Below are 23,938 nucleotides of genomic sequence, written 5' to 3'. Positions count from 1 at the left end.
CTAGATATCCACTAGAGTGGCCAAAATTAAAAAGACTGACCATATAAAGTGATGGTGAGAATACAAAGCAATGGCTGTCATTGTTGATGGGAACATGAAATTGTTTAGTCACTTTGGGAAACAGTTTGGCAGGTTTCTTAAAATGTTAAAACATTCCCCTACCATATGACCCAGAAATCTCAATCCTAGATATTTATCAAAGAGAAAGTAAAACATATAGCCACACAGTGTTTTGTATGCAACTATTCATAGCAACTTTATTCATAAGTTAAAACTGGAAACTGTACAAATGTCTAACAACTGCTGATTGGATAAACATGACATATGTATCCAATGGAATGGCATGCTAAGTGAAAGAAATCAGTCACAAAACACTTTACACTGTATGATTCCATTTATGTTAAATTCTAGAAAAAGAAATCCTATTGTGACTAAAGCATATCAGTGGTTTCCTGGATCTAGGGGATAGGAGGAAGGTAGTATTGGCATAGGGACACTTCTTGGGATAATGGAGATGGTTCTATGTCACAACTGTGGTGACAGAAACATGACCATACTGATCTGTTAAAACATCACATTTTACATTTAAAATTGCTGAATTTAATTGTATTTAATTGTCTCAATAAAGCTCTCAAAAAGTGAGGGTGGGAGAGGATGTAGAGAGGGTGGGAAAGGACATAGAGACAAGTATCACCATCTCTATAAGAGGACTTCTGCTGCAAAGGGGAGAAAGAAATGGGGTGACAGCTGGTGGTAAAAGTGGGCAAAAGAAGGACAAAAGGAGAGCATGTTTGCACGCTGATAAGAGTACTCCACAATCATCCCATCCAAAGGCAAGCTGAGGGAAAGGAGGGAGCACTCCTGGAAGCAGTGGCTTCAGCAAGAACAGCAAGACTTTGTACTGGGCAGACAGCAGAGCCTATGGGCACAAAGGGAAGGCTGCTGGGATGTGCACGCGGCTTCTCTAGACTGACTGTGAGAGTGGTTCTGATGGCTGCCTCAGGGTATGGAGCCAGAGACTGCTGCAGAGCTGGGAAGGAGGCCGACTTTCACTGCAAATTTTCATTACTCACCAAGTTAAATAATTGGTTCTCATCTCCTAAAGTGTACACATGCAGTCTCACTTAAATAGAACCATATCAAACTTTTAAAATAAACTCTCTAACATGTTTGTAAGTTAAATTATGGAAATCTGGGTTCTTTTTGTGTTTTTGTCATTATAACCAATGTTGCCATGGGCATTCCTGATGTATGTCTGCATGCACATGTGCAAGGGTATCTCTGTGATGCCACATAGTGTTCAACAATTCCATGATACGAAATGTCCAAAATAGGCAAATCCATAGAGACAGTGGTTTTGCTTAGGGCTGGGGAGGGGGAAATGATGGGGTGTGTATTGATTTCTTTCTAAGGTGATGAAAATGTTCTAAAACTGTGTTACACATGTCTGCAAATATACTAAAGACTACTTTAAATGTGTGAACTATATCATGTGTCAATTATATAGCAATAAAGCTATTATTTTCTTATAAAGCATAAAGGAAGGTTCTCCAGAGATGGACTGCTGGGCAAATGATAGGCCCTGTGATGGCTGAGCATGCACCATGCCCAAGGTCAGGGTCAGAAGCAGGGTCCAGGCCAGTACAGCCCTTCTCCAATACTCACTGGCAGAAGCACATCTCAGTATGGCCCCTGGAGAAATGTGCACCCAAGACCTCTCTGACCGCTCTTCTGTGCTGGTCAGTGGGCAGCCAGGCACTGGGGGTCACATAAATAAAGGTTTCGCACTGTTATTAGAGCTGCTCTGCAAAGTCAGCAGCAAGCAAATACCGCCCCTCCTTCTGTACAGCTCTCACATGAATGTTAAGGCCTGTGCTCGGGGCCACTTCCTCTTGCTCCAGCGTGTCCAGACTACATTCTGCAGCTACAGCCATGCCACTCCTCAGCAAAAAATGTGTCCTAGGGCTGGCCCCTGTCCAGCAAATGACCCAGTTTGGCATTAAGATCCCCTATCAACATAGCTTCCACCTGCATCTGGGAATGTCTGCAGCTCAGCTAACCAGGTTTACTTAGCATGTTTTGTACATGCTGCAAGTTGTGCAAGATACTGATGGCACAGAGCTAAAGAGGGCATGAGTGTCCTCCAACATTGCTTTATGGGCCCCCCCAGCCCTCTTTCACTCACTGTTTCTTCTACGCAGTGGCACATTTAAGCAAAAAGGACCGTTACAACAAAATTATTTCTAAAATTACATGTTTGAAAAGAGGATATGGAATAATTAAACCTTAAGTATTTAAGTATTAACTTTACAAGGTCTATTTACTTCATCCTAACACTGATGTAAAACTGTAAGACATGAGAGGGTAAACAGGAAGCTTCTACCTGGCTCTACAGAGCATCTCAAAAGGGGAGCCAGAAACATTGGCAGGAAGATTCATCACAAATGAACTTCAGTCCCAGGCACCTGGACAGACCTGGTCACATATTTATGTAACGTAACATTTCTAATGCCCAGACATGCAGCTAACACAACACCACACCCATCAGCTCTGAAACACCAAAAACAAGACAGCCCTTGCAACTGAGCATGCGCTACCAGGTCAACAGGAAGGTAGACCTTGGGCAGAGCTGGGGCAGTGAAGACCTCCGCAGGCTGTGTGCCCTATGTCTACAATGACTGGCAGGAGTCCTACCCACTGGACATACTATCCCCACCAGGAAGGCAAATCCAGACAGCTTCATCCCTGCCCCCATTCTCAGGGTCTACCAGCTATGTCATTTACTGCTTTTAAATAATATACTGTATGGTGACTGAAAAACATGTCTTTACTCATTCAAATCCTCTGAGGCATGCACCTTCACAAATTAATTTTACAAGTGATAAACAAATTTTGCATTCAGCAAAAAAAAAAAAAAAATTCTTGTTGAAGCAAATATCTCACTAGAATTTGAAAAGCCTCCTTCTCCCTCACTCTGAATTTTTTGAAAAAGGAAAGTCTGCTTTTTCGCAACAAGTTTGCCGCCAGAACACAGGTGTTGTGAAAATCAGTGCTATATTTAAGCCTAAATGGGAAAGAAAAAGACTCACATCAACATCATTGTCATTGGACACGTAGATTCTGGCAAGTCTACCACAACTGGTCATCTGATTTACAAATGTGGTAGGACTGAAAAAAGAACCACTGAAAAATTTGAGAAGGAGGCTGCTGAGATGGGGAAGGGCTCCTTCAAGTATGCCTGGGTCTTGAATAAATTAAAAGCTGAACGTGAGCGTGGTATCACCATTGATAGCTCTCTGTAGAAATTCGAGACCAGCAATTATGTGACCATCAATGATGCCCCAGGACACAGAGACTTTATCAAAAACATGATTACAGGCACATCACAGGCTGACTGTGCTGTCTTGACTGTTGCTGCTGGTGTTGGTGAATCTGAAGCAGGTATCTCCAAGAACGGGCAGACCCATGAGCATGCCCTTCTGGCTTACACACTGGGTATGAAACAACTAATTGTTGGTGTTAACAAGATGGATTTCATTGAGCCGTCTTACAGCCAGAAGAGATATGAGGAAATCGTTAAGGAAGTCAGCACCTCCATTAAGAAAACTGGCTACAACCCTGACACAGTAGCATTTGTGCCAATTTCTGGATGGAATGGTGACAACATGCTGGAGCCAAGTGCTACTATGCCTTGGTTCAAGGGATGGAAAGTCACCCATAAAGATGGCAGTGCAAGTGGAACCACGCTGCTTGAAGCTCTGGATTGTATCCTGCCAACTTATCCAACTGACAAGCCTTTGCGTCTGCCACTCCAGGATGTCTACAAAACTGGTGGTATTGGTACTGTCCCTGTGGGCTGAGTGGAGACTGGTGTTCTCAAACCTGGCATGGTGGTCACCTTTGCTTCAGTCAATGTAATAAATGAAGTAAATAAAGTCTGTTGAAATGCACCACGAAGTTTTGAGTGAAGCTCTTCCTGGGGACAATGTGGGCTTCAATGTCAAGAATGTATCTGTCAAAGACGTTCGTCATGGCAATGTGGCTGGTGACAGCAAAAATGATCCACTAATGGAAGCAGCTGGCTTCACCGCTCAGGTGATTATCCTGAACCACCCAGGCCAAATCAGTGCCAGATATGCACCTGTGCTGGATTGTCACACAGCTTACATAGCTTGCAAGTTTACTGAGCTGAAGAAGACTGATCATCATTCTGGGAAAAAAGCTAGAAGATGGCCCACAGTTTTTGAAATCTGGTGATGCTGCCATTGTTGATATGGTTCCTGGCAAGCCCATGTGTGTTGAGAGCTTCTCTGACTATTCTCCTCTGGGCCGTTTTTACTGTTCGTGACATGAGACAGACAGTTGCTGTGGGTGTCATCAAAGCAGTGGACAAGAAGGCAGCTGGAGCTGGCAAGGTCACCAAGTCTGCCCAGAAAGCTCAGAAGGCTAAATGAGTATTATCCCCAATACCTGCTATCCCAGTCTTAATCAGTGGTGGATGAACGGTCTCAGAACTATTTGTCTCAATTGGCCATTTAAGTTTAATAGTAAAAGACTGGTTAATGATCACAATGCATCGTAAAACCTTCAGAAAGAAAGGAGAATGTTTTGTGGACCATTTGGGGGTTTTTTTGTGTGTGGCAGTTTTTAAGTTATTAGTTTTTAAAATCAGTACTTTTTCATGGAAACTTGACCAAAAATCTGTCACAGCATTTTGAGACCCCATTAAAACAAAGTTTAATGAGGAAAAAAAAGGGGGGAACTCTAAGAATTGACTTCATGAATATTAGACAAGTCTCCAAATATAAAATGCTTAAGACAATCAATATTTCAGCAAGTGGAGTCTCACTGAGCAGCACTAACCATGTAAATAAAGCCAGCCAGCCTCCTGCACCAGCAACCCCATGGCCAGGTGAAATGCCAGGAACCTCACAATGTTGGATGGAGAGCAAGGTGTGCTCAGGCAGTCTGCTGCTCCTCAGAGACAGGGACCACTTACAAAGCTGCAGGAATCAGATCTGATTCATCTGTGGGTATTCTATTATCAAAGTGTGCTTCCAATAAAAAGGCTGGGAATGATGTGGCAAGCTCCACTCTCCTAGTCCTTTTAGGAAAGAAAAGGCACAAAGGCAGGAAGGGAACAGGTGAACAGACCTTCAAAGCCCCAAGAGGGGGTTCACAGCTTGACTCAATACTCACTAGAATGCAAGAAAATGCTGAAACGACATGATTTGTTTTCATCTAAAACACCAGGAAAAAAAATCTAAATATTGCCAACTCCTCCCAAATAGAAAGACACTGGCTGTATGTGGAGTTCTCCAGGCCAGTGGCAGGTCCGGAGGAGGAGCAAAGGCCATGGACCCAACCATTATCATTTTACAATAAGCTCACTCCCTGCTTACTCCCAGCCAAAGCAGGCCTTGCTGGTGACTCTCAGAAAATGGGCAAACGACTACAGGAGTTCCTGCAAGGACCAAACACCATGAGCAACCACGGCAACAGCAACCACAAAAAGGAAGAGCTGACATTACCACTTCTGAGATAAATTTTTCATCAGCTGGACTGTTTTGCCTGAGAGATCTAATCAAGGTTGATGAGAACTCAGTAAGATTTCAAAACTCACCTGCAATGAACATCACCTCAATATAAGGTACATGCTCTGCTTCTGAAAATTATCTTTACTAGCTATGGCAATGAACATCAGCATAAGCAAAGAACCAGATCTTCAAAACACAGCACCACCAGTATTAAAACAAGGTTATTTAAAAACAAAGTCTTTGTTCCATTAACGTACAAAATAAGAAGCAAGATGCTTATTTTTCCTTCGTCTTAGAATAAGCAGACATACACTGAGGGGTGGGTAGTTTCTTTTTTTTCTTTTTAACGACTGTGGCACATAATCATCTATTTACAGTGACCGCTTGTGTTCCACTTAATAGGACATGGAGCCATTAAATAACCCCGTGAAATAAGAGGAGAAGAAACATGATTATTTTCAGCCAGTAGTTAGGGAGACCAGGGCTCAGAAATGTTAAGTGACTTTCCAAGATCAGAAGAAATGGAACTTAGATAAAAATTGAGGGCCTCTGCCTTTAATTCCCGCCTAAATCCTCCAAACTCAAGAGCTAGTGTCATTGGCAAGTGCTGATCCAGAGCAGGAGGGCTGGCCCACAGAAGAAAAAAAAAAGAATGCATTAGATGGTCCTGGCCAAGAGCCAGACCCAAAGTGAGATGGCTTCCAACCAGTGGAGTGACGGAATGAATGTAAGCATATGTGATGAGCTTTTAATAATTCAAGGCTGCCTCAGATTATACTGCAGACGGCAAATAAATAGATTGTGAAAGCATTCTGAAAACCTTACCATGAACTGCTGCTCTTCACTAATGAAGCACAGTACCTTTTTTATTCTTGAATTTCTAATCCTTATCTTTTAAAAGACATACCATTTATAGATTACTAACAATGTACAATCTGTTGTGGGTTTTTAAAAATTATTCATTGCTGATTTTCAACAAGTCCAAATGAGACATTTTTTATCAAGAAACTAAAGTGGAAAGTTCCAGAGATGAACACAGATCCCTCCAAGAGAGGCCTCTCTAGGCCTATCATTGACTGGAGGGAGGACAATGGATATGAGCTGACCTTGCTTAGAACAGGAAATAGGCTCAGGAAGCAGGAAGGAGCAGAACGAGGACAGGAGCGAGGATACCGTAAAGAGACACTGCTGGTTCAAATGGCAGCTCTGTTAAAGAAGGTATAGTACAATTTTGGGAACACCCCTTGCCCCTAAAAGATGGGGCATGTAATAAACGGCAACAGAAGCTAGTGTATTACCTCCCAGAATGAGCAGAGCTTCTCTCAGGCCCTACAGCCATCATCTCCATAGCCAGGAGTCCTGTACTGGGTAGGGTCAGCCCTGGGCGGCTCCCATCACCCTGAGAGATTGGTAGGCTATCGCGTTAGGACAAAAGCTAATAGTTCAATATCCAGTTTGGCATCTTTTATTCTAAAAATTTACCACAAAATAATCAAAGGGCTGAAGTGGGGACAAGAATTAGTATGCAAGAGGAACAACAGGGACAGACAGTGGAAGAAAAGGTACTGGGAGAGGTGGACTCTGCCAGGCCTCTGTGTGTATCCCCAAGAGGCAAGTGTCGGTGGCATGAATGAACTTTCCTTAAATATACCCAATACTCTATGAGGTCTGCTGCAAAGGAAGACAAGAGAGACTATGCTGACCAAGTGTTCTGACCGGTTGCAGGAAGCCTGCCAGTAGCCTTGTTCAGGGACCCTCCTGCATAGCTAGTAGAATGTAAAATGGTATAGTCATTGTGGAAAACAGTATGGCAGTTCCTCAGAAAACTAAACACAGAATTACTATTTGATCCAGCAATTCCACTTCTGAATGTATACCCCAAAGAAATGAAAGCAGTCTCAAAAATATACTTGTACTCCATGTTCATAACAGTTTTATTCACAATAGTCAAGACATGGAAGCAACTCAGTGTCTTATCAACAAATGAATGGATAAAGAAAATGTGGCCGATTCATACGATGAAATATTTATTATTTAGCCTTTAAAAGGAAGGAAATTCTGACACTTGTTATAATATGGATGAACTCTGAGGACATACTATGCTGAGTGAAATAAGCCAGACATTAAAAGATAAATACTATATGATTCTACTCACATGAGGTACTTAAAGAAGTCAAATTCATAAAGACAGGGTAGATGGGATGACCATAGGCCATTTATAAATCACTGGCCTGCACAGCTCGTCCCAGCTGGCCTCCTCCCTTCTGTCTTCCTCATCCTTACCTCCACAGGATGGCCCTTTCCTGACCTGGCCTCCTCTCAGTCTGGTCTGCAGGAGTAGACACACCAAGTGAGGCCTTCTTGTACTCACAGAGGGCACTGTGGCCCCAGGTCCTCACCAAGGTGACTCCTGCAAAAAGCTGGGAAGGAGCTATATTATAACCAAGGGAGTCCTTGCTGGCACTCAGGATTGCAGAGTATCAATGCCCTGGCCACTGCGGTCAGCTCCTTCTGGACTGATCTCTGAGACGTGCCCAAGGCCAACTCTAAGTAGCAGAGCTGTTTCTCTCTGTGGTGGTCATGCAGGGGATCTTTGTCAGTGTAAGATATGAGAGGCAGCAGGTGAGCATTAGGTGAGCGGGCAGAACAAGTACAAGCTGGGGCCCAGCAGAATTCAAGGCGAGGGGCCCTGGGGAGGCTGCCAGGAATGCCCTGCCTTCCCCCAGCAGGGCCGCCTTCTGTCCCTGTAGGTGGACACCAGTACACCTCTCTTGGTCGCCTCAGAAACACAAAGAAGGGGCTGGAACACTGGCTGCTCCATTTCTTTCTTTTCTTTATTTTTTATTTACTGAACACTAGGGTAAAAGTAGTGAAAAATAGTAAGTTCTTTAAAACACAAATGAGGTGCAATTACTACATGCAATTCCTGAAATCTTTAAAAACAGTCCCGTGAACAGGTCTTTTTCCTTTTATGAAACTACAACCACTTCTCATAATTACGGGGCCTCTCCCAGCTCTTCCAGGCCACACCATCCAGGAACTGTGTGCTCCTCCCCAAACACCACCAGGAATGTCCACATCTACAGCTTTGGGTCCCAGGAAGTTCGACTCCTTCACTGGTTTTAACGATGCAGAAACTGAGGCCCTAGATACAACTTCTCACTTAAAACTGCACAGGTCAAAGTTCTATTAAATGACCAAGGCTGTTGCATGCACACCCCAAGTGGTCTTACAAACGCCCCTACATACAGAGCAGACACTGGGAAAGGCCTCGACTAAGGCCTCAGAGCAGTTGGGCGAGCTCTTTCTCTATATCACCCACAATGCAATTGCACGTCCCCAGCAGGATTTTTACATCATCTGTACAAGTTTCTACATTTGTATATGTAGGCAGCTAGCTTAGCAACATGGCAAAGAGCAATGCAGACAAATGCCTTTGTTACTGGTACTGAATTAACACCCTGGGTTCATCACACATCTGGAAACGATGCCTTTAAGATCTTCCTTTCAAGGTCCTCGGCCTTACTCGGAGCTTCTGTTTAAACTAAAATGAGTGTTCAGAAAAATAAAGCATACACCCAAAACCAAAACACTTGAACGTTAGTAGATTTTGCTATCTGACCAACAGGAAATCTACAAATATATTCTCTAAACTTCACTCTCTGAAAAGCCAGCAGATTCTAGAGGCTTCCTTCCAGAGGCCCTGGGCTAGGTGTCTCTGAGGGTGGCTTTCTAAATGCTGTGCACTCATTCCTTGTATATCCTGAAAAGCCGTACATCCCGAAAAGCCGTCTCCGGAGGTCATGCTCTAGAGCTGAAGGTGAAAAAGAAAGGAAGTCCTTAGAAAACAGAGAACCAAACAGCCTAACAACAAAATATTTTCCTTTACACATCACCAGGATTTCAACTATTCTGACCCAGGGTGCCGCCTGCAGCCAATTTCAATGATGATTCAGACACTGTGCCCTGAGACAGGGCACTTGTGGCAGAGATTAGACGACATGGCTGTCACTGGACATCATCTCTTCCTCATGGTAGTAAACTCCACATGCTCAAAGTTTTAATTTTAACATATTGTTTGCTTTTTGGTTTTTTGCCTAAGATTCTAGAACATTTCTCATTACCATTTTAACTTCTAGTAAAAAAGAAGAGAACACATAGTTCGATAAAAATATAGATGTCATTAACTATGTTTTGTTGTGTCTTATCAACCATTTTTCCAAAATACTACAGAGGGATCACATACAACAAACAAGGAAACAATAGTAACTCCAGGAGCCTCAGGTTGCTCAGGCTGCTCCTGCCTCCTCTCTTTGGTCCAGCAATCTTGACTGTTCTGGCTAATCCCACTCTGACCCTTGGCTGCCAGCCAGAACTGTTACTAATGGCTTATTAAAACTTCTCATTTTAGCTTCTTCTACACCCACAAAAGCTGTTGTCTGCCTCTCCGCCTCTCCACACTGAACCTGAAGGTGGAATGTAATTTCACGAAAGGCACCTTCACCCATTTTCATATCCAATGATATGTTTCCATTTTAATCTATTCTGGATTGTAAGTGATGCAGAAAAGATAGAACAGCATTCACCATATTCTTGTGAAAGCTACAAAAATCCTAAGAAAAGTGTCAAAGATACCGAAATTAGCATCACATATTTTAATCAGTTGATAAATACGTCTATGATTAATGATTTTTAAGTTATCTGTGGTGAAATACTAAATAAATATATACCTTAAATCTTAAAATATTTAAAAGATTAAAGGCCCACCGACCTATTTCTGTTACCTGTATTAGCCAATGTTGGTGCTTTCAAGAATTAACGTCCCTTCCAAATACAAGGGCAGCATGGCATTCATGTCAGGGATGACAGCAATTCTAGGAACAGCTGCTTCATCTATCATACAAAGGGACTCCCTTTTCCTGTGCGTGTGCATGTGTGTGCTGTGGGCTACAAAAAGGAGAGGAAAAGATTTAGATCCACTCAGTACTCCTCTGAGTGCCCACGAGACAGATCTAAGTAGTAAAATATACTACTGGGCCTCACCATGAAGTCTCCAGCTATAGGCAACGTATTCCAGCCTCCGCACTAACTGGGCTGCTTCGCATCTGGACTCCAGCTGCAGTCCAACCATTCAGCATGGGCTCTTGGAGTCACGGGTTCCTATCCCAGTAACACCCAAAAAGAGACCCCCTTTCCATCTCCATGACACAGAGTAGATTATTCCAAGCCTGGATCATGCCTATACTGCTGCAGCACTCCTACTTCCCCATGAAGACCCCTTAATTCCTGATCCTGGCTGCCTCCCTTGGGTCTCATCATTCTTCATCAAAGTATGAAACCTGCTCCACACAGGTGGAAAGCCTTCTCAGTTATCCTATCTCTGCCCTCTCAGGAAATCCCACAGAATCTTTGTTCCTCCACTTCCAGGAGGCCCAACCAGGGAGGCAGGCATAGGCATATTCATGACTTGGGCCTCTTTGCCCTGGGCTCAGTTGTTACAGTGAGGGCTTCCGACAAAATTCTGGAGAATTACCAACTGCCCTTTTCTGAGTGTCAGCAAAACCCCGAAGCAGTGAGCTGGCTCATTCGGGCCCAGTGACCATCTTCATCATAATTCAACTCAGAAACAAAGGATTTGATTCAGCTTGTTAATGCTCTATAGTACACTTCAAAAACATCAACAAGTATCTTTGGTTATAGTTAAAATCTGAAATACAGCATCAGCTGGGAAATGCCTAATCACAAGAAGTCTCAGCCCCAGCAGAACTGAGGGCACTGTCCACTTATCTATTTAGAACAAAATTCAAAATGTAGTTACAAATGAAGTGGACAATACTGAAGCCTGAATGAAACATAACACCTGATAAATGTAACCCAAATCCAAGTTGGGAAAACATATCTATAATATTTGTAGCATTCCCCCTACCCACAGTTTCACTTCCCACGGTTTCAGTTACCCGTGATCAACTGAGGTCTGAAAATATTACATGGAAAATTCCAGAAATAAACAATTCATAACTTTTAAATTGCACATCATTCCGAGTAGCATGATGAAATCTCATGTCTTCTCACTCAGTCCCGCCTGGGATGTGAATCATCCCTTTGACCAGCATATCTACACTGTATATGCTATGGTAGCCATGCTGGTTATCAGAAGGGTTAATAGAGTACAATAAGATATTTTGAGAAAGACTATATCATATAACTTTTATTACAGTACAATGTTGCAATTATTCTATTTTATTGTTGTCGGTCTATTACTGTGCCTAATTTATACATTAAGCTTTATCATAGGTATGTATGTATAAAAGAAAACAGTATATAAAGTGTTTAGTACTATCCGCAGTTCCACTGGGGGTCCTGAAACATATCCCCCGTAGATAAGAGGGGACTATTATATTTAAAAACATATGCTAGGCAATGATTAAGATTTAGTCTTACAAAGTTTTGAAATTTCTAAAGGAAAAAACTTAGGTAATTCACAATTCTGTGTCAGAATTTAGGGAAATCAACCCAAATTTTCTTCGTGTTCTATTAAACTCTGATGCAATCCAGCTCCTCTAATGAAGAGGGAGCCTTCTTCCCCAGCGTCTGGGCCCCAGAGGCTCCCCTAGAATACTCCTGCACTCACACAGGGAAGCCTGGGCCAGACAAGGAAATGAGAAACCTAACCAATCCACCAACTTACTGTCACCTCATGAATGACTCCAGGTGTGACCAGCAGGAAAATCACACAGGCAAAATAAAAATTACGGGAAATGATAAATCACTGTTGTTTTTAAGACATTAAATTTTGGGGTGGTTTTGTTACACAGCAATAAGCTACTGATTACACATCTTATTCAGGTTAAGACCTAATTTGAAATATGGAGGTATGGAGGAAGTATATAAGGTGCTAACAAACACACATTTAACTCTGAATTATTTTTCTCCCCCCCCTCCCGCCCATTCTGCCCTAAAGCGTTCTCGTGTTTCCTTGTAAGATTGAAACAGCACTCCAAATGACACAATCCTAACGTGGCTCCTTTAAGTGAAAGCCTGTATCAGCACCACCCATCACCTTTATCATAGTGCTTATTATACTCAAAATGCTTGGCATGGAGATGGCCCGAGGTAAAGTATGACCATATGCTGAATACCTGTGAAATCCTTTACTATGAATCAAACTGAACAACACTACATTAATTCTCAAATTTTAGCATGGAAATCACATTCCAAGATCTTTCCCAAACTTTCTGAAGGATGCTGTGAAACCTTTAACAAATAACAAGTCTTGAAGCCAAAATAATGAAAATTTTATAAAATGGTCTCAAAAGAATCTCCTTTCCACTTACCCCCTCCTCGTACAGATATTGGAGTCATTTCTAAGTGGTTGTTAATTTAATTATTTGAAAGCCCTATCAGACATAACAGTTTTGTTTGCTGGTTGGAGAGTTGAAATCTTAAAGACCTGGTGGGAGAGGAAGTTCCAAAGTAGACAACTGGTTTTTGGAGAAAAGCTGGTAAATGGAACTTCAGAAACCTCACATTCCACATGATAACAATACATACTTGTGAACCCCAACGAATCTCATCACGTATTCTAAACTCTTGGATCCTAATGATTAATTACACACAAGTATGTGCTATATATATTACATATAATATGTACACATGTAACAAATTATATGTATATTTCTCCAATGTCGCTTGCTTAATATTTTCAACATAATTCAGTAGATTTATGAAAGATCTGTTCAGAGTACCAATGTTAGAGAGCCTAAATCTGAATTATTTGGGGGAAAAGTGCAAAACACAAAATCCACAACTACCTTTCAGTTCAGAAGATTGAGAATATCTGAGCATCTGCACATAGTCCCAGGGAATGTGCTGCAGAGCACCCTCGAAGGTGGGATAGGGTAGGGGGGATCTACTAGGCCCCTTGGGCAAGGCAGGGGATCTCCACTGCACTAAAGAGACACTACAATACAGAATTAGCCACAGGACTTCCTGAAATTTGCTTTCAAAAAACATTCCAAGCTCTTATGTCATGCTTGCTTTAACAGTAGAGAAACAGGTGTGCTCACTGGAGAAAGGGAAGAGCAGTGAGCTGACTACACAGGCTGCTCACAACTCCTGCTTGTGTTCACAAAAACATGCAAGGATGGGGCTGAGGGGAGTTCTCAAGAGAAACCTGTCTTCATGACAAACAGACTTCGACTTGCCTACAAACAGCAGACTCTTGTTTAAGACTGTACCCTTCCCTAACTCCTTTTCTGTGTTTTTCAGTGGGTGCTGAAATAGACTCTAGTAAGAGATGTGGCACTTAATAGGACAGAACCTAGGACTTTGATTTAACAAAGCCACTCATTGGAGCATGGCTCAGTGGAGCTCACCAAGCCTGGTTCCAAAAGGCTAACTCCCTGGAAAGGGCCAGAAAGCAAACTATTTGGCCCTTTGCAGGCTTCACTGATGTGAACAACTCTTTAAAAACATGAAAACCACCCTAGCAATCTGATCATACAAATTCAGGCCATGGTTTGCCAGCCCCTGGCCTATGGACAAACCAGCACGCAGCCCAAATTCCTCGCTGTGGCTTTTTTGTCTCTCTCGATCCCCTCCACCCAGAGAGACTCATCGGACACCCACTGCCTCCCCACTGCCGCCTCAGAAGGTGCAGACCCCTCACTTTGTGTAGGGACAGTGAAATCACACAGACCTGTGTGTCTCCACACCTAACACAACTCTGAGTGTCCAAACACCTGGAGTGAAGTGGTACTGGAACTGGTGTACTGGTGGGCAATAGCACCTGGGGCCCACTATTCTAAAGAATAAGCTGCTCACTTCCACAGGGGCCAAATCTGAGACTAGTGGGCAAAGCAACCCCAGGAAACCAGTGTGGCTTCAGCTTTCAAACAATACCTATGAATGTGCAGCTGCCCCATGGTAATTCGTGGAGCCCTCTCAGGCTCTCTTCAGCCCTGTTCCTCTGACTTGGCCCCTTCCTTGCAGGTGCCCTTCCAGCCTGAAAAGTCTGCCTGCTTCTAGAGGCCTCCAGAAATCCTCCACACGACAAAACTCTCTCCACTGAGGAGGCCCCTAAAGCAACTCCAAGAGACCTGGAGAAAAGTGTTTGCTTGAGAAAGGGGTTCATGCTTAGAAATATCTCCTATATATACATCGTTCATCACTATTCACTATTTTGGATTAAAACCAATTATATCTGGGGGAAATGACAGTACAACAGTAATTCAAAGCAAGACAGCCCTTTTAAATTCCCTCTTTTCGTTTTATTAAATAATTTAGCATATGTGTTTTAGTCCTCATGCTATTCATTGCTACTGCACCTCTTCAAGATCTAACAGGAAGCATCAAATTTAAATATCTGTTCTATAAGAAACTGTACTTACAGCAAACTATTCATTTGAAGAGGCTGCATTTACCTGGTTTCTAGTTTTACTCACAATGCCCACATTGCTCAGCATTTGAACAATAAGTCCTAAATCAAACCAGCTTCCAATGTACTTTGTCCAAACACATTTTCAAGGCTTTTCTGTGCAACGCTTTCTCTTGCTCCCACCTTAATTTCTTTCTCTAAAGAAAAATAAAGGACAATAAAAGACTACAGAACAAGGAGGTGTCAGGACAGTAATAGAAGGCCCTCTTGTTTTCTTGAGGTAAGCAGACAGTTGTGCACTTAGGATTTCAATCAGGATGTGTGCCCCAGATTAGAGAGGAACACCCCCATTCTTCCTCCTGTGAGCCTGGAGCCACCCACTGCATGGACTAATCACTATCCAGTTCAACCCTAGCAACCTACTCTAGAATAGGCACAAACACAAGATCAAAGCCACAAGCACCCCAACCTCAAAAGGTTCTTTCAAAAGAGAACACAACATTCTCAGGTCTCCAAAGGCTTGAATCAAAACAAAAAGCAGTGCAGCAATTCCACTCCTGGCTGAATGCTTGAGAAAAACAAAGACATACATCCACAGAAAAACTTGTGTGTAAATGTTCACAGCCATACTACTCATAATCACCAAAGAGTGTGAAACAATTCAGATGACCACCAACTGATGACAGAGAAACAAAATGTGTTCCATCCACACAATTAAATATTATTCAGCCATAAAAAGGAATGAAGTGCAAACACACACTACAACATGGATGAACCTCAAAAGCATGATGCCCCAGAGCATGTGAATCCACTTCCAGAATAGACAAATCAAGAGATAGAAAGCAGGTTAGTGGTTGAGGGTTATAAAACACAACAGGGGCGATCCTTGTGGTGAGGGTACGGTTCCAGCCTCTTGACTGGTGCTGAATACAGGAAGCTAAATGTGATAAAACTGCACAAAATAAACACATACAACTGAGAGCAAACCTGAGCAATGTAAGATCAGAGGATTTTATCAGTGTTGATATTCTATCCTGGTTGTGATACTGATCACACTTTTTCAAGATGTTACCATTAGAGAGAAACTAGGCAAGTGTACAAGGCTATCTCTACATTATTTCTTACATTTGAATCTACAACAATCTCAAGAAAACCAACAAACACAAACCAGATGTGCCAGCCCATTTCAAACCCCCAACCCAGCTGAGGGGTGAAGCTCTGAGAGGCTGGGGGACTGTCCCCTAGGCACAGCCCAGGTAGAGGCCATGCTTGCATGACGATGAGGAATCTATTTCAAGTCCCAGAAACAGCAGGGAAAGAGATGAGCCATTTCTATCAGGCATGGTGAAAATGGCTTGGTCAAAGCACTAGAATTAGGAAAACCAGCTTCTCTTCCTATGAGAGAATTCTTGTGCATACTAGAGTAGGAATGGGTCTTTCTTCCCAGACCTCAGCTCAGGCTGAGAAGACCCTACATTCCAGGGTGGCCAGTATGTGTCTTGACAGCAGTCCTGAGAAAGGGCTACCTGGGCATATATCAAGAAGTTTCTGGAAGAGGCTGTGAGCCACCATGCAGGCCAGAAGTCTCATCTGGCAGTCTGAATCAGGTCTGCAAATATCCCGTGGGGCACCCCAGCCCAGGGAATGATGTGGAGTCCTGCATGGCCTGGCCAACACCTCTCCAAGGACACCCTTGTCACCACCCTGGAGCCCAAGAAACACCCTCAGCCCAGTGTGGATTCTGTATCAGTGACCCCTGAAACCTTCCACCTGCCATGTGAGGCAAAATGGCAAAAGGCTCCTGCAATCTGACACCCAGGAGCCTTGGAACAAATTCTTCCAACCAGGTGCAGAGAAGACAAGGAGGCAGTTTCCACCTTGAACACAATTCTCACTTCCCCTAGGACTCCTACTACTGATGAAAATGACCAGCAGAAGCCCAGAGGTTCCCCAGCTGAGTGTGGCAGCAGGGGCCCTGTCAAACTGCGCTCATCTGACCTCACTTTCTCCCACTGCAGAACCTAAATGCAGCACTGAGGTTTAACCAAGGAGACAATCATTTCAAGTAAGGTTTCCATGATTTTGGTTAAAGGCACCGCCAAGTGTGGCAGCAATATCCCCTAAAGCCCCCAGGCCCACCCTGTTTACCCCGCAGCTCTGCACAAATACAGAAGGATCAGGTGAGAACTCTCTCTGCCGACTGTCCCCATGGCCCTGTGACTGCATGACTCAGCTCCTCGCTTCAGCTTCCTTATTTGAGAAAAATGTGGTTGGTGATAATGTTATATGCTGCCTTATCTCATTAGACTTATTGAGAATTTAGACTTATTGAGAATTTAAAAACTGCCGCAGAAGAACACAGCATAGTGCCTGTGTGCTTTTGTGATGTACCAGGAAGAACACTGACTGACCTTCATTTCCACCCAAAACTCTTTTAAAAATACTCACTTAAGAAAGGTGCACGTCACGAAAAGGGCAGGTTGAACGTGACACCAAACTGAGCTATTCCCAAGAAACAGACTAACACTGCCAGTTACCAACTTTTATAGTTTGGTGTACTCTGAATCCAGCTGATCCCACCCCTAACAGATGTGGGACACAGGGTGCCCATATAAGCCCCACAGGTGGAACGACTGATTGCAAAGCACAGGGATACCCTGGAAGTCAGTGCACAAGTCCAATGCCATCTACGCCAGCAGAGTTTCTCTCTGATGGCAAGGGAGAGATAGGGCAGTGCACCCCAACCTCAAAGAGTGCTCCAAGATGACCAAGCCAATGCAGACCCACCAGAGCCACACCTGCAGCACCCAAAGACAGAGGTGCTAACAGATGGCACCACAACGCAGAAAGAGAAGATAGATCTTCAAGTGCTCGAGGAGAACCAGCATCCACCAGGCGGCTCTGTCAGGACCAAACTTCCACTGGACATTGGTGTGTCTGTAATGCTCACACATTGAACTCTTCCACAGAAACCAGAGAATCATGTCTCCTGTAGGTGTGCTAACCGGAAAAGAAGTGTATCTAACAGCTAGTGTGCAACTGCATCAGTATTCCCATATCCTACAAACAGGACCATTGCACAATGTCTGAGGCAGGTTCATCAAACAAACAAACAAACAAACTTTAAAAAAAATCCTACCGAAGCTCTAAAGGCGGAACCAGAGGAGCAATAGATTCAAGAACTCTGAGGCAGGAGTGTCTGCACTGAACCCTGAGGTCCTGCCTACTGATTCCTGCTACAAACTAAAGGACCACAAAGACCACCAATGACAGTACCTAACTCTCATACAAACAAAGATTTAAAAACTCAGCTCTATGAAAAATTGCCATTAGAGTTTACACCCTTGGGAAGAAAAAGAACAAGTAAGCACACAGCGAGATATGCTATAATTCTAAGAAAAAAGTCACACACACTATCTTCCATGGAGAAGGTGAGGGAGCTGGAGTAGCCCCTGTGTCCACCTGCAGCGAGGCAGTCAGCAGGTGAGAAACAATCAGAGAGTCGTGAATAACAGCTGCTTAAACCAGCCATGGCTACAACTAAGGCTTCAGAGAAACTATCTCTAGACACTGGGAAGTGTGTAGAGGTAAAATGATAGGATGTTTGAGATTTACTTCAAAATCAAAAATTCAAAAAAAAATTTTTAAGAGAAAACAAAGACAAATAATAGGGGGCAGAAACAGATATAACCAGACTGGCAAAATGCTGGTAATTGTTAAAACTGGGTACACAGGGTACCATTTCTCAAATTTAGTGAATGTTTAGAAATATCCCTAATGAAAGGTTAAATAAAAATTTTAACTTTATATGTAAAGTAGTCAGAAAGCAGTCCTGTCTTCAGTGGCTCCCTGTAATTTCCTGATAGTTCACAGTCCACCTTCTTAGTTCATCGGTCCCTAGATGTTTTCCTGAATGACCCAATTTCACAGTGTCATTCATAGAATGGCAGTTGCGCACACTCGTATGTGCACACATGCGACTGAGGAAGGTCAGAGAAACTACACTATTTTCATTACAAGAAATGAATCTTCAAGTCATCATTACTGCTGTTCTTCATTGTTATCACCATAAAGATCTCTCACTGGACTGAGGATAAAGAGCTCCTAGATAGTAACGCTATGAGAATAATGGAATTAATAGAAAAGGCCTTCAAAGATCATCCAGTCTAACCCAAAAGAGTTAAGTTACTCTCTCAAGATCTGAAAGCAGACTAATGGTTGAACTTGAACAAAAAAGCCCTATTTCCAAAATCTACCAAAATAAGTGGTAACGCCATGGAGTAAAAAGCAATACCCATCCCATCAACACTGCACCTTGGGCTGGTGGAACCCTCAGGGTTAAGTACTGTGGGCATGTTGGCCCTGGAAAGCATCTACTATAGTAGTACATTCTGGTCCCTAAAAACATGAGCATACTAGGGACACTTGCACCTGCTGTCAGCACCACAGCCAGGGCTGCTCCCCCACCTCTAAGCATTGTGGGCAATGGCACAGAGGGCAGAGAAGGGCTCCCTGTAGCCTTTTGCTTGTGACCAGAAAGAGAACAATCTGCAGGTACAGGAAAACCAATTCCAAAGTCAACACACTTAATTTCAGAGAGCATGAGAGGCAGTGACTGCATAATAAGCCATGTTGCCAATCTCATCACAGGGCTGATGTCATGGTGCAAACTTTCTGAGCCACAGGAAAAGATAAGTTCTCTAAGACTGACGTCTACAGATGGGATGCTACATGCAGCTCACAACAGCCAAAACCAACTACTCCAGAAAAAAATTACTGAAGTTCATAGTCCCATGAGATGCTTTACAAAGTCAAAACATTGTGTTACCCTCACTCACACTTAACTAAGACTCATGGAAGGTTGAGAACACAACCCCAGGTTTGAAGCAGAAAAACTCCTTAACGTACCCTCCTACCTTTAAGTTACAAGACTGGTGTAATCAGTATAATTACTTATGACTAGAATTGCTGGTTCCATTTGTCTCAAAACTAAGCCCCTGAGACACAGCGCTGAGGGCACGAGTCTCAGTAGTTGGTATCCACTGGACAGGGTCAGGAGGCCTGGGTCCCAACATCAGTGTCATCTAGACCAGGCTGGTTCTGGAGGAGAGAAAGCATTAGGACCATAAGGACTCTGAACAGGAGCAGCTCTTCCCTGGCCCTGGAAGTAGGCCTTCTTCCCAGAACCAAATCACTGCTACCCCTCGGAAAGGCATGCAGATATGCATCTGAGTCAGGAGTCCCATCCTTCTTCCACCATCCAGGGCTGGCGCACCACCCCACCTCCATTCCTATGCTCCAAGAGAGCACCTATTTATCTATGACAGATCCTTGATGACAGCAACACTACCAGACCAAGCCCTAACCTTTCAGCCAGGGATCCCTTTTCTCCATCCTACAGCAGAAAAGATGAACAAGTATATAACATGTACAGGGTCTCAAGACGAAAGGGGTGTCCAGGATGAGCTCTGCTGCCGCCAATGCCCACACTCGCCTGTCCACTCAGACCCAGCACGCACACCTGTTGTTTGAGACCCAGTGAATACACCAAAGGTGACCAGTCTTGCTTCCTGGCAGAACTCTATGCAATATATTTATGATGCTTTCTTACCTGAAAAGGATAGCTTATGGAGCCATGCCCCCAAACCCCCTGCCTACTTTTAACCTCAGCTCTCCTTGCCTCGCCCACCAGGCTGGTGGCATACTCATTGCTCCTCATGTATTTCCTTGCTTTTCTATTTCCAAATCTTTGTTCTCTGCCTAGTTGAGTCTCTCCTCTACCCACTTTTCAAGATCCAAACTCAGTTTGTCTTGCTTCAAGCATAAAAAGTTCCCCAATGTTGTCTCTCACTTCTCTCTTTCCTCCCCAAGTCCTCCAGTCCTCTCAGGAAATCTCTTTCCTCTGAACTTCTATTAATCATGTGTGCTATTAGATGGCTTATCTAAATACTTGTGTTGCTGATATTTCATGTCTTGTTTCATGAACAAATCTGTAAACTGTGAGAACCTGAGGCCTTAAAAAATACTTAACATAGCACTTAATATGCAGCAAGTATTCAAGAAAACATTTGATGGGCAAGTTCAAGTTCTGGGTGTTGTTCCTCCATTACTCCCTGGGAAAAGTTAGACTGATACAAGGTTGTTTTTCACTCACATCTCTACAAAGTTTCAGTGAGGGAAACATTACTTAGAATTAAATGACGAGGGTTGGCAGTGTTGCAAAAAAGACAAGAATTTTAAATAATAATTCTATTAGTAATTTTCTTCACCATCTCCCTCACCCCATGATCTTTTAATGAGATCTTTTACACATAACAACTCTTTCAGAAAACATTACTATCAGACTGTACAAATGTATAGTATTTTAATAAAAATCAACCAGATCTTAGACGTACTGATCCTAGTAATTCTCATCAAAAGTGTCCCAGAGAGCAGGGTCAGCAAGTGAGGGCCACCGTCTATCTCTGTATCCAAAGTTTTATTGGAACAGAGTGACCCTCATTTGTTTACATATCATCTGTGGGTACTTTTGTTCTAAACCCTCAGAGGTGAATAGCTGCAACAGAGACTCCATGGCCAGCAAAGCCTACAATACTTACTCACTGGCCCTGTACAGAAAGAGCAGAGCCCTGCCCTGGAGCTTCCTCAACAAAGTCCCATGAGAGAATTAGACTTAATGACTTAAGACAGCCACTGTACATAATGAACTTCCTTCCTGTGCTTCTAGACTGCGCCATCCATATAGCATCTCCTAACTGAAAAGAAGTATTACTCAAATCATTTCAATTTAGATAAGAAAAGTTCCTCTACAGAACACTGATAAAAACACTGCCTCTAGATGGCAGCACTGAGAACTCTGGTACTCTCTAAAATGACTAACCAACAGAAAGCAGACTCAGCACATGGGGTCATTTGTGCCCACCAATGGCCCTTTTTGATGAAAGAGCTGGTCCTAAAATGTGTGAAGCTGGAATGTGTCTGGAAAGCCATTCTGACTGGTCACTGGAAGGTGGGGACAGCCCCCATGCCTGCCCCACACTAGCCACAGAGCAGTTAGAGCAGCTGTGTGCAGGTGGCAGGGTATGGAAGTAGGCTGGTATGCATCCCAGCAAACAAGGCACACTCAAGTATTTCATCTCATTTTAAAATTTCTGACCTAGACCTTCTACCAGTTTTTAAATAGGATTTTAAAAATCCATAAGATAATTTTTTTAAACCTCAAATCAAATGTAAACAGTGATCAGGGCTCTCGATACGCCTTGAAAACCAAACGGGATTAGGAAGTGGACAGATTGAAGAGATGCAGTCTGGATGAACTGACTGTGTGCTCTAGACCTCAGCAGGTCATCCAGAAACCAGCTCACACAACTAACTGCACCAATGCGTTTCCAGGGTCACCCCTGAACTCCAAGTGTGTTGCTTTATCACTTTTCTCACGGAATGCAAGAGCTCCATTAGAAGCAGTTTAATTCGGTTCAATTATAGACATGTGCAGTCTCATAATTTAAAAAAAAAAATGGGGTGAAGGGTAAATGGGGTTGTAAGCTCCATTTATGTTGTGATTGTTTTCAATTTCCAAAGACATACAATTTCAATCTAAAAAGTCTGAAAATACAGAAAAAAAATTTAGAAGAAAATAACCTGCTGCAGAAACTTACCATTTCACAGTTTCCATTCCTCATCTTTTAAAAACATACACCTTCATCTTTATTCACCAAACACTCTATTTTCTGCATCTCCAAACTGCTCAAGCTTCAATTCAGATCCAAATATAAATGTGTGTGTGTGTGTGTGTGTGTGTGTGTGTGTGTGTGTGTGTAACTCCTTTCTACCAAGAAATTCACTGTGAAAAGATGTTATTTCTGGAACCCCAGTTGCAAAACGATGAAGCCATTTTTAACTCCTCTTCTCCTAAGCTGGTTGAGCACCATGAGCCAGGTATCATCTGTGCAGGCTACTCTACAGCACCACGTGGCTACACCTGCATCCTCGAGGGTCCCACGCATTCTGCAATCCCACACTGAGGCAAAAACTGGAGAAACGTAGGTGCCTTGGGCATGTGAGGAGTCAACATATTTGCTTAAGGCCAAACAAGTCTTTTTTGAAAAATGAAAATCAATAAGACAAAGGTTCATTTGCAAAAAGAATCCAGAGAAAACTACAGTGGAACCTGACTGACAGGCTCTCTCATGAGTATGCTTTCTAGGGAGGAGGAATGAAGAAGGAACAGATGCTGGAGAGAGAGAAACTGGGCAATTTCACAAACAAGTCTTTTCTGAAGTGGCTATTGCTAGGACTGGGATTTAGAGAAGGAAAGATTCTGTGTAGTCTAGCCCAAAGATTATGAGGCACCTGAGGTTAGGAAGACAGCACGTGGTTAGGAAGACAGCACGTGGTCCGGAGGAAAACTTACTGCGCTGGTGCACCAAGCAAGGTTCTGAAAGGTCCCAGTGCCCAGGCCCTAAGCAGATGGTAAACAATCAATATAGAAAGTGAATATAGGGGTGGGCAACAGAGAGGAGATTGCAAGAAGAAAGACACCAAGAAACTACCAACATGGCAACACCTATCAGTGCAGGCCTGCTGTCTGAAGGACCAACAGCTTTCACACAGCAAAAGTCCCAACCTTAAGTTATCAACAAAAAGTTAAATTATGACACTCTTCTAGTTTATAAAACAAGCTGGATGACTTTCTAATTACGCAAACAAGTGACTTACATGGGATAACACGCTTTCCAACATTAACAGAAACACAAGTTAATCCTGCAGAGGGTAGCAGGAATGAGATGGTCACAACATGAAGACTCATCTCGAACCCCCCCAGCTTCCAAGAGACTGGGGAACCCTTTTGCAAGTTGCATCCCACCTCCTTTCAGAGAGTTGCCACCTTCCATCTCAAACAAGGGAAAGCACACAGACCGGGGGCGGCGGGGCAGGGGGAGTGGGGGGCATGCTGTACTGAAATATCCATAGTGCCTTCACCTTGTCAAGTTCTATGTGAACATGTTCCTCAGCTGGCCCAAGA

The 23,938-nt window shown here is 43.2% G+C and overlaps 1 protein-coding gene and 1 pseudogene across 9 annotated transcripts in view; one reads left to right on the top strand and one right to left on the bottom strand.

The window, feature by feature from the left end:
* ANKRD11 (ankyrin repeat domain 11) overlaps positions 1–23,938 on the bottom strand; it is a 199,414-nt gene that overhangs the window by 72,355 nt on the left and 103,121 nt on the right. The window lies entirely within an intron of this gene.
* On the top strand, positions 2,994–4,745 carry LOC105299906 (annotated as a pseudogene).

The sequence above is a fragment of the Pteropus vampyrus genome, unplaced genomic scaffold, assembly GCF_000151845.1.
Source record: "Pteropus vampyrus isolate Shadow unplaced genomic scaffold, Pvam_2.0 Scaffold196, whole genome shotgun sequence".
Classification (NCBI taxonomy): Eukaryota; Metazoa; Chordata; class Mammalia; order Chiroptera; family Pteropodidae; genus Pteropus; species Pteropus vampyrus.
This window is presented reverse-complemented; position numbering and strand designations above follow the sequence as displayed.